Source organism: Corvus kubaryi, unplaced genomic scaffold, assembly GCF_017639235.1.
Source record: "Corvus kubaryi isolate FWS band 111438036 unplaced genomic scaffold, C.kubaryi_AGA036_p1.0 37262, whole genome shotgun sequence".
NCBI lineage: Eukaryota > Metazoa > Chordata > Aves > Passeriformes > Corvidae > Corvus > Corvus kubaryi.
This window is the reverse complement of record NW_024581078.1, coordinates 1,354,382-1,366,521: the sequence shown is the minus strand read 5'-3', so window position 1 is coordinate 1,366,521 and position 12,140 is coordinate 1,354,382.

The following is a 12,140-nucleotide window of genomic DNA, read 5'->3' as shown; positions in this document are numbered from 1 at the left end:
GAATAATCCCACCAGAAGAATTTTGAAAAGGTTTTGGAACTCCTCACACTCCTTCCCTGCAGGTTTAATTAACTCATCAGCAACTCAAAGTTTGAGTGGTGCTCCAAGCCTGGAGCAACCCAGGGAAAAGTGAGGATAAATGAAGATATTCCAGATATTCCAGAGGCTCCCAGTCAGCCACCACCACCAACAGATCTCACTGGGGGAATGAGGATAAATTAATTAAAATATCCTGCTGCTCCCAGAGAGGAGATGAACGAAGATTGGAAAGACTTCTGGAATGCCTGACCTTTTAATCTCTTTAATACTTTTAGAGCTTGGGTGAATACTGATTGCTTTCATAACTTTATTGTGTTTTGGATAATTTATTACAAACAATTACAAATACTTCCATTATTTACATGTTACTGACCTAAATTCACCCCTGCTGTTATCAAATAGTTCAACAGGTGGCTGAAGAGATGGATTTGCAAGTTTAGCTTTTTATTTTAATTTCCCATGTAATTAAAATTAATATTACGAAATCTGACAACAGCAATACTTTTCACCCCAGCAGGCACCTGTAATATGTAAATAATAGAGTTTATCTTCAATGCCCTGATAAACGGGGGAAATCAACCTTCTGGTGCAAACCCACATGTTTTTAATTGTCTTTCAGAGCACCTCAGAGAAAGAAAAAGGTGTGATAACAGCAAACCACAGCTCAAATTCTGCGATAAACCACCCTGATCCTCTAGGAAAGGGCTCGAGACAGAGGGAGATAAAAAATATCTGGGATTCCGGCGAGGTGAGCAGGCTGCTGTCAGCTGAGAGATAAAAAAGAGGACTCTGAAATCCAAATCAGTGCCTGTGTGAGCACACTGAGAGTGGCACTGGAGCTTTCTTTGGGAATAATCGGCCTTTCAGGGCCACAAGGAAGAGGGAACGGGATCCAGAGAGCACAGGCAGCTCCTTCGCTCCCCCCAGCCTCATTTATCAGGGATAAAGAGGAGAGGAGCCTTTGCATTTCTCTCTCACTGGGCTGTCACACTCAGGAAGAAGGCAGATTTCTAAAGTCACCGATTTCCTGCAGTTTCCAGCCGTGCTCCAAGAGCAGCAGAGCTCCAAAGGCGCAGCTGTTCCTCCCAGGAAGGAGGGTAAAGGAAATGAAGGCTGAAGTTGAGAGGAAAGGGATAATCCACAGTGAGAGCAGCTGCTCTGCCTGCCTCACTTGGGAGTTCACAGATTCCAGCAGCAGCTTGTAACAAAATGTTTTGCAACGGTTTGGGGGGGGGGGGGGTTGAATTTTCAGGGTGTTTTTAGTGTCACAGAAGTGAAGATTTGAAGGCTGGCTCCGGACAGAGGAGCGAGGACAAGCCCAGCAAAAGTTTCCCTTGTTGCCTGTGCCAATCCTTGCTGGCCTCCCAAGGATCTTGGTGTCCTGGAGCGATGGATTTTGCAGGGAATGGGACAAGCAAGCCAAAACAGGAAGCCAAATGTCTACTAGAAACTACGTGAAAATTACCCCGAAAAACTGCAGACATATGGGATGAACTGGATGTGACCCCAGACTCGTGGAACTGCTACATCATTGTTTACTCCTCCATCACCACAACTGTCACTCCAGTCACTTTTAAGGACTTGTTCCATTATCCCATCGTCGTGTCAGGACAAAAACACAGCTCTCAGGCCAACCAAACGCAGCCAGGAAGAACAAAAATGCAGGAAAAAGCCAAAAAAAAGCATTTTTGTTGCTCTTTTTTTTCTGAAGGGAAGGAAGCTGTTGTAATATCTTGGAATTTAGCAGCCACAAAAGAGCAGCAGCTTTGTTTCTGCCACACTCAGACACTTCCCAAGCAACTCCTTCCTTCAGAGCTGAGCTGAGAACACAAGGCCAGCCTTGATTTTCAGGGATTTTGATTTTCACCAGGATACAAGAGTTTTCCCAATGCACTGAAACACACAAATTTTCTCCACAATTTCAGGAATTAACAACAGAACAGGAGGTGACATCTCCAAGGACCAGCAGCAAAGGGTTGTGCTGCTGCCTGGGAGTCTCCCAGCTCAGCACAGAGCGAAGGGGAAGCAAAATCCTCCTCTTCAATCTCATGGAATGAAACAGCAGCTCCACGAAAAAACCAACTGGGATTCAGAGAAAGGTGTTTTCATCATCAGAGTAATGAAAACTGCCAGTCACAGGGAAGGGCACAGCGAGGCAGCTGACTTAAGACTTTATAAATCTGATTATTTTTAAGGTTACCTGATAGCATGGCTTCAATCCTGCACTTCCAGTGGTTTACCAGGAAAATCCTGAGGTCTCAAAGGCTGCAACACCTGCAGGAGGCCCCTGCAGCTGCTTAAAAACCTCTCCAAAATTAAGGCAGATCTACAAATTCTGTGCTCTGACAGAGGGGAAGGAGATGATGGAGTAAATTCTTATCTCCAGTCTGTGATAACCAGAGGAACGCATTCCCACCCTTTGGATTTGGGATTAAAACTACGTCCTTTGTGCCGGCTGCACGTCCATGACGCAGAGAATTGGGAGACAAGGATCACTTTGTCTTTGCTATCATCAAACTTTGGTCACTTGGGTGACTTGTGGAGAACAGGAGACAAAGCAAACCCAGAAAGGAACCCCAAAAAACAACCCCAAAAAGCAGAGACACGGCCCTACCCCAGAGAGCTGAGGCGTAACACATCACTAATTACTATAAATCAACCTAAAATGAATTTATCACAGAAAAGGCTGAGTTAGAAGGGACCCATCAGGATCAAGCCCAAGTCCTGGCCATGCACAGGACATCCCAAGAATCTCAACTCTTCAATCCAAATAATCCTTTGTTAAGAGCATTACAGTCCAGTCAAATAAATTTCATTCATAAGAGCTGAGATGTTATTGATCAGCAAAGCCTGGGCAGGAATCATCTGAGCCCCAGCCAAGCCCCAGCACTGCACTTTTAGCACTCCAAGAGAGCCAATTATTACTCATGAGTTCATGTTTTCTTCACCTTCCTGTTGAAGGGATTATTTAAGACTTCAAATCACTTAACTGGATTGTTTTGTCCTGTTATGAGTCATCTCCAAATTCCAAGGCCCCATTAGCTTCTCCTTCAGGAGCTGCGAGCAACTCCCCCGATTGCCTGAGCTATAAAACCGTGAGGAAACGGGGCTGTAAAAATCACCCAGGCTCGGACCTCTCCTCCCAGCTGCCTCCTCCAATTCATGTGAAAGTGGAAAGATCTCACACCCCAACACTATTCACAACTCCCCCAAATCCACACTGCACTCAAATCCTTTTTTCTTGTGAACCCAAAGAAAACAAACCAGAAAGAGGAGGGGAGAGAGGCGGCAACAGCATTTAATGCTGTGATCATTTTTTATTCTTTATTTCTGTTTTATTTATTTTGTAAAGCACTTCTTTATACATGAACTTCATTTTTCTCCCCAAAATGAATTAATATGAACCATTTGGGGGTCGAGAGCAAAGAATCATTACGAACACACCTTGCAGGATGGGAATAAATAAATCAAACCATAATAATAAAGAATAAAACTTAATGCACAGGCTGTGACTCCGTGTTTAAAACCACTTTGCTATTTCTGGTGAACAAAGGTTTACTGTTTAAAACTTCACAGTCACAACTGAGGAGCAAAAACAGGATACAGCAAACTGGAGCCTTAAAATAGTGACTATTCTTCCGAGTTGTGCTCTATCGCCGGGCAGGGAGCCAAGCAAAGCTACAACAGGCACCAAACCTGATTTGAGAGCTTTGAAAAACAAACCCCAGCCCGTGGCAGCTCAGCAAGTGCCACCCTCCTTCCCTGCGAGGCTTTCAGCGACAGGGAGGCGTGGATGCTGCTGATAATTCAATATAATGCAGAGGACAGGGCTCCTACTTGAAGCTCATTTATTATTTGATATCCAGAAGGCAAAGAATTCTCTTGGTTATATTTAGATGTAGCTCGACACTCTCCAAATCTTGTTTATTTCTGTGAGCATTATTAGCTAACAATGTGCTCTTAAAGAAAATATTCCTTCTGAGCAGGCATCTGATGGAGAATGCCAGGAAACAATCGTCCAGCTTCAATAAAAAGTTCCTCAACCATCCCCATTCCTCCTATTGAAATGCCTCAGAAAAGCTGAAATAAAAGCAGAGATGCCCTCATTAAGTAAGATAAAAATAGCTTTTATGTTCCATTTTTTATTTTTAGCTAAAGAATGAAAATTCAGTTATGTAACCCTACAAGTTTCGTAAATTAGGAGCCAAGCAGGGCATGTTTGCACTCTTTGGGGTTCAGGGGCACCTCACTCTGCTCTGAGAGTGGCCAAAAGCTACAGAAAATTGTTTGGAGCTGGAAAAATGTGGCATCAGCCAACGCTTCAGGTATCAAAACGATCCAAAACAACATCAGAGTCCAAATTCTTCGAATGCAAAAGGCTCATTCAGCACAATCATCTGCCTGAACCAGAGGCAAATCTAATTACAAGGAGAAGGTCAATCAGACATTTGAATCTGAGCTGGCTGCTGGAAACTCGTGCAATATTTAAGATATTAAATAAATATTAAATAAGATATTCTCTATCCCTCTTGCTGTCAGGAGTAGAATCTACACTGAGACTCTGCAAGGAATAAAAAGGTGAGAAGTCAGGGTATGAAACAATCCCTGCCTTCCCTTCTCCCAGGGAGGATTTTTATTCCTTTAATCCAGCTTACAGATGTTGAAATCCCACTTTGAGGCTCCAGAGCTGGAAAAATCTCCTGCACAGCTTCACAAGCTGCTCCTCCAACAGGTCTGAAGAGGCCCCATCCTGTCACCAACAACTGCTCCTCTGTCTGAGGTGGGAGCTATCACCATCTGCCTGGAAATTCATATATTTTGGGTATCAACTCCAATTCCCTCCCCTCCGAGACCTCGGCCGTCCAAGGAAAATAATATTCACATAAATAGTAATAGCTGGGTATCAAAATTAATTGAAAATTCATCTAACAGAGCTGCAGTGTGCAGTTAACACATCTTACTACTCTGGAGTGATAAGTAACCGTAGTAAAAACACCAGTGAGCAGCCCAGCAGGGAGAGCACAGAGGAGATTTTCCCAATCATCAGGAAAAGTGATAGAACAGGCAGAGGAAGTAAAAGACACTTGGAGAAAATCTGCCTGTGAAGCAGAGACTTTTTAGCCAAGGCTTGTGAAGGGCTGTGGAATTACTGCTGCAGCCTCAAGCTGCAGCACTTCAGCCTCCTCCATTATTTAAGAGCTGTTTTTTGTGGGTGTGTGGTGTTGTTGTCTGATTGCAAAGGATTGTTCTGGTACACGGGGAAGAATTTTCAGCTCCCAAGAAATAATTTGCAAAACAAGACTGTTATCAACACTTGCTTACAACTTTGTATTTTATAAAGTCCCAAGGAGATCAAGCCAGAACATCTCCAACTGATGAAGAGGGGCTTTTGCAGTGCTCCCTTGGCTCCACAAGCACTGCTGGAGATCCTCATTCCTGGATATCACTTCCAACAGCACGAAATACAAATCATTTCAAACAAATCAAAGCAGCACTTTAAATATTAACTCCAGGAAGTATCAGAGATGCTGATAATAAAGACTCACATCCAGCTGCCACCTCAAGCTCACAGAATTCCAGAATGGTTTGGGTTGGAAGAGACACTAAGAATCATCCAAGTGCCACCCCATGGGCAGGGACACTTCCACCATCCCAGGCTGCTCCAACCCTGTCCAACCTGGCCCTGGACACTTCCAGGGATGGGGCACCAAAGCCTTGGGGACCACATTTGCTTAACAAAATGCGAGGAGTTGAGACCAAAAGAAAAAAAGGGAAGCAGCAGCGAGGTCACAGCTGGTCACTGCCGCAAAATGAACCCTGTTCCCAAAAAATCTACCTGATTTTGAATTTGCTGCTTTTCACTCCCTCACTTGAACCCCTCAGCAACAGCTCCTCCAGCACAGCTACAAAAACACTGGGGTAGAACTCCAGCCATCACAACCAGTGATGGTTTTAAACCAGAAAAGTTTATTTTCTTTACTTTTTTTTTTAAGATACAGCCTTACATTTGCTGAAAAGTGCCCTGAAGTCTGCTTGAGTTTCAGATTCTGCATTAGGCACAAAAATATCGATGCCAGTGTGGAACAGAGCATTAGGGAGTGATCGATGCTGTCGGGGCCATTGACCAAACTGCCCTTCCACTGCTCAAGAAAATGTTCCTTTGCAATTACAGATGGATAATGGAGAACACAGATAAATATTTAGCTTTTAAGACATGTTGGTTAAATCCCTATTGATCATTTTTGAGAGGATGCCTATTTTTTGCCAAATTAGTGTTTGATTACCACTACAATGAAAGTGCTCGATAACACTCGATAATTTCACAGAATCACAGAATCCCAGACTGGTTTAGGTTGGAAGGACCTTAAAATCATCAACTTCCACCCCGTGCCATGGGCAGGGACACCTTCCACCATCCCAGGGTGCTCCAAGCCCCTTGGCCTTGGATGTTACCAGGGGTGGGAAATCCACAGCTTATCCGAGCAACCCCTGCCAGGGCCTCCCCGCCCTCACTGAGAGGAATTTCTTACAGAAAATTCACACACTTGGATGGAACAGGAAATCTGAGTTAAAACTCACCCCAAAAAGCCCCAAACCCATGGGTTTGATTTAATCTGGTCCATCCCTGCTGCACCCACATGTGGACTGAACACGGTGCTGGACACAGGAGTGAAAGCTCCCACTGAAATGTGCCCAACGCTGCTGCCTCAGGAAAGAGTCAGGGCTTTGATATTCCTAAAGTGCAGGAAGTGCTTCCTAACCAAAATCAATGGCATTGATAAATTGATTATAAAGTGGAGAACAAACTGTTAGTGAGAGGAGCAGGGGGGTTGATGGATGGCAGATTTAAATCAACCTTGTTTCCGAGATCGTTACAAAAATAAAAATGCAGTTTACGTGATAAAAAAATTAGATAAGAACTAATCTGATTACGAAACCCAAGAACAGGTAAAAATGGTTCCCAAGCCCACGTCCTCACATAACCACAACCACGTTCTGGGCTTTCCAGGCCTGGGGTTTCCCCCTCCTTTTCCTTTGTGCTGAGAGGAACTTTTTTTTTTCCATTCCATCTCCCAGATCCTGAAGACAGTTTGCCCTCAGGCCACATTGCTACAAAAATCATTTTTCAATACCAAATATTCTTGAAAACTACTTTGAGGCACAATTCCTGTGGCTCTGTTTTGTGGGGTGATGTTTTACTCACGCAGAGATCCTCGTTCACCCCTGGCCTGCACAGAACTCAGATTAACACAGCACCAACCCCTCCTGTCCCCCGAGGGCTCTGGAACCTTTATAACTTCTGCAGTCACAGCTGGAACTCAAAGACAGCACTACAAATTTCAATTTCTGACTAGAAAACCGAGAGAATCAGTACCCACACCTACCACTTTTCAGTGTAACCACAGGCCCAGCTCCCCTCTGCACAAACATCTCTGCAGCTTGTTCCGAGGGGAAAACCCCAAATCAACCCCAAAGAGCTGGAAGAACCGACTGTACCTCACCTTGAGAAAAAATCCTCTTCCTAAATGAGCACCTTCTATAAATGCAAATTACCACCCAGTGCTGATGCTAAATAAAACTGAAACGCAGCAGCCGGAGCTGAGTCCCACATGTTCACCCTGAGAATTACAACCAAACACCCAAAATGCAGCAGTTGTACAATTCAGCCTCATGTGCTGCCAGATCCTTCCGAGCTCTGCTACATCATTAACACCGAGGGATTTGGCCACTGCACACAGAAAGACTTTGTCCAGCAGCAGCTGGGCTGTGTGGGAGTGATGGGACAATCAGTAAAAAAGTCACTGTCTCCTTAAAAAGCGAAAACAAAAAAAATCCAACAAAACCTGCCTGGGTTTGCCAGAAGAAACCTTCCCCTGCTCACTGAGTGCAGTGAGTTTCCCAGGATGGCACAGCAGAGCCGGCTCCCTGTTTACCTTGGACAGCTCAGGCAGGCTGAGGAAAGCCAAGGGTTGCACAAGAACAGAGATTCTTTGTGCCCTGGCAGGTCACCTCTGCCTCTCACTCTGCTGATCTACAAACATTCTTTCAAAGAATTAAGGGCACTGCTTGCTCACCCAGCCTGTGATGCCACAGCCCGAGGTCACAGCACCTGGAGCATCTCTGGGGGTTTCAAACTCCCTGCTTTAGTTGGGGGTCCTGCTTCATGATGTCAACAAAGTTCACAGGACACAAGGAAACGGCTCCAAGCTTTCCAGGTTGGACATCAGGAGGAATTTCTCCGTGGAAAGGGTGGTCAGGTATTGGAGGGGCTGCCCAGGGAGGTTTGGAGTCCCCAGTCCTGGAGGTATCCAAGGAAGGACTGGACGTGGCACTCGGTGCTCTGGGACAAGGTGGGGATGGGCCACAGGTTGGGCTTGATGGGCTTGGAGGGCTTTTCCAAACCTGGTGATCCTGGGATTCATCAGAGACACCAGTGAGTGATCACAGATGAAGCCTAAACCACTCATTTCTTGGTCTGGAAATGTGCAAACTCAGGGTCCAAACTTTGTATCTGGGAAAGTTAATGGAAAAAAAATACCTTCTAGAGCTTGAAAAATTCACATTTGTGTTTGGAGAGAAACTCACTTTTAACCTGAGCTGCCAGCTGGAAGCATCAATCTCTGTGCTAGAAGGGCTCAGTCCTGATTTTGATGCATTTCTTTAATATCCCTCAGACATTCAAAACCACTCTTACGTCATTAGGAATTTCTTTTGTATCACATCATTTAATAAAAACCTGCTGAAGACATCAGGAACCATTGCAGCTTTGTATCATCATCATCATCATTAGCATTTCTCATTTTTAAAAGCAGATTAGCATTCCTGATTTAACTAGGCTTTTAAATACTGTTTTGCATATTATCTACATCCAACGCTGAGCTGGGGATGTACAGAGACATTCTGATCTCTTCCACAGCCAACAGGAACCAGAAAACCACTGAGTGTCTCATTTTTAAGTACAAATTTTGTGGCAGGGGGATGTGTGTGGGTCTTACACACACACCATCACAAACTACGGGGTTTTATTTTATTTCTATTTCATTCTACTTCTGTCAAATCTATGCCATTACGACATATTCCACTTGACAAAACCAAACTTCAGCAGGATTTTGTATTAAAATAACCCAGGTTTAAAATACAAACACCGTGTTTTTACTTCACATGGTTTTCAGGAACTCACAAAAGCCACAGAGAACTTTGGATAACACCTAAAAATACACAAGCAAAGGGTGATGAAATTTTGCATAATGTTTCCAAACATCACCATTAAGCTGGGTTTAATTCCTTGGGTGTCGGGGTTGAGCAGGTGGGGCTGGGAGACAGCACCCACTGGCAGGTTTTTGGAGTTTGGGGGGGTCTTTTATTTTCCAAGGTAAGACTTCAAGGCCCATCAGAGGGAGCTCAAACACAGTTCTGGCTGAAAGCCCTCAAAATTAAGTGACTTTAGGTGAATATTTAAAAAAAAAAAAAAAAAAAAAAGCAATCCTGGAAACCTGAGAAAATCTCCAAGTGAACAAGAACCACCCTTAAAATGCAGGTCACAAATTGTCTTTAAAGATCTTACATTTTTCTGCATTTCAAGAGTCACATATTGAAGGGCTCAGCACTATCTGCGTTAGCTGCACGTTAATTTTTTGGTTAATTACAATTTGAAAGGGCAGCAACAGCCTTGGATGAGTAAATAGATGCATCAAAGCATCCCTGGGCTGAGTTACACCAGAAATTGAGACAAGCCCTGGTAAACAACCCCAGAAATCAGTGCAGTCCTGAAATTCCAAACCTCACAGAAAAAAAAGAAAGGAGCAGAGCCACAAACAAAAAACAGGAGTCAATGTCACAGAGGAAAAAAACCAACTCCCCCTCTCCTCTTCTCACCCACTTTGTTACTATGGGACTGGCAGAAAGCTCTGGATTATAAACACCAAGGTCCCACTCACAAGACAATTAAGCAGCTCCAGAGCTTCCATCGACCACCCACCTCCGCTCTGCGCAAGGTCTGCGCCTCCCAGCAGAGCTGAAATGCCAAAAATCCACTGTGCCAGCTGAAAAACAGGACTCTGCTGCTCCACACAACAGGGAAACCCTTTGGAAAACAAAGTTTACTCTTCCTCAAATGAATTTTTTTGTATTTTCTGAGGGCAGTAAAGGAGGGGTTGATATCACACTCTGGTGAGAAAGATGGATCAGAACTTAAAAATCCCACACGGATCCAAGAGCATAAATAGGTGGGAGATGACCAAGACAGAAAGGAAGCTCAGAGGAGGAACAGTGAATTTCTGCCTCTGCTCTGACCAGTAACCAACAATAAAGCAGACAAGATGGTAAACATTGCAAAAAGACAATTACTAATAATGAAAAGGCAACAGAAAATTTGGGCTGCTTCCACCAACTGAGTAAGGCGTTTTCAAACTGACAGCAACGTGCTGCTTGCCAAATGAAAATGAGAGCAAACAGCAAAGTTGTGCTTAACCCCTTTTTGCTTTTATGCTGCATTTTAAACCCAGATGAAATCATGGAATTTGAAAGAAAAAGTCTACAAAGGAGACATTTTACTCAGCTCTCTGGTCAGTGTTTCCATCACTTCAGTACCCAGAATGCTCAGAAAAGTTATTCATCTTGGGTTCTTTCCTCAAAACCAGGTTCTTGAAAGTGTGATGGGTTTCCAAGTGCAAAACCCAGGTTAGGAACGCTTGGATTTGGGAGAAACTGAAATGGGATTGAGGAGAAATGAATCTGGATTCTGACTTCTCTTGCAGAAGGTGAGAGCTAAACGTGTGAGCTAATTGAAGGACAACCTGTAACTGCAGATTCCAAGAACTCCCTCAGGAACACCCAGCTCTGGAGCGGCAGCAAGGACTGAACACTGAAGGCAAAATCCCAGGATACTGAGCCACACAGGTGTGAGAAACAAAATGATTCCAGTGACCACAAACACCTCCAAATTCTCCTCACTGTGGTCCCGACCAACTCCAGCAGGAACATCCAACATCCAGGTGAGCATGAGCAGAGCTCCAGCCTCACACCTTCCCAGGCAGGTGCCTTTCCTTTACATCCAACCAGCAGCACCAATTCAAAACAAATATTTACCCTCTCCTGACACGGAGGAATAAAAGGAAACCTTTTACTGCAAATCCAACTGTGTGTTCTGTTGTTCCTGCAAAGCTTCAGCTGCAAACAGGCTCGTAAATTTTCTTGAAACAGTTAAAAACAAAACACTGACACAAGCAGGTGAGACAAGAACAGAACAGAACAGCTTTGACATCCCTGAATCTGGACCAGAAAAGGCATCTCGTGCCCGGAAAGCGCATTCGTTATGCCGGGAATTTCTGCTGATGGGCTTTGCAGAGACACCACCAGCCAAGGGAGGCTTTGGAAGTGCAGCAATTTGCACCTACGACAACTGGAGTGTAACGGGAACAACACCAGCGACAGGGAGTCCGGCAGCTCCCGCCCGTGGGTGCTCCGTGCCCACGCTCGGAGCAGAGGGGGGATGCTCCGGGGGCTTCTGAGGGACCCCAACCGGGGTTTGCCCCGGGCTGAGGAACCAGGAGCCCACCGCAGACTCCAGTGAAGGAACCGCGACACCTGCTCAGAGCTGCGACCCAACCTCAGCTCCCGGCCTGTGCCGGGATGAGGAGCTGGAGAACCCTCCAGGCGAGGCTGAAGGAACCGGGATTCCCCTCAGACCCGGGACTGTCCCGGGATGAGGAGCTGGGGAACCCTCAGATCGGGGGAATGGAACCAGGACCCCCTCAGACCCCAGTGAAGGAACTGAGATCCCTTCAGAGCCGGGGCCTGTCCAGAGATGATGGAACCGGGATCCCCCCTCAGACCTGGGCCTGTCCCGGGGTGATGCAATTGGGATCTCCCCTCAGACACCGGCAAAGCATCCGGGATCCCCCTCCGACCTGGGGCCGGTCCCGGTGTAACGAACCGGGACCCTCCTCGGCCCCCTCGCAGGGAACACGGGGGTGCCCCCGCCGCAGCCCAGCCCAGCGCAGCCCCCTCCCCGCCGGGCCCGCTACGGCCGTGCGGTGATGCCGCTGCCCCGACCCTCCGGCGGAGGGGACCGGGACCTCCCCCCGCGACAGGTGTCGGTC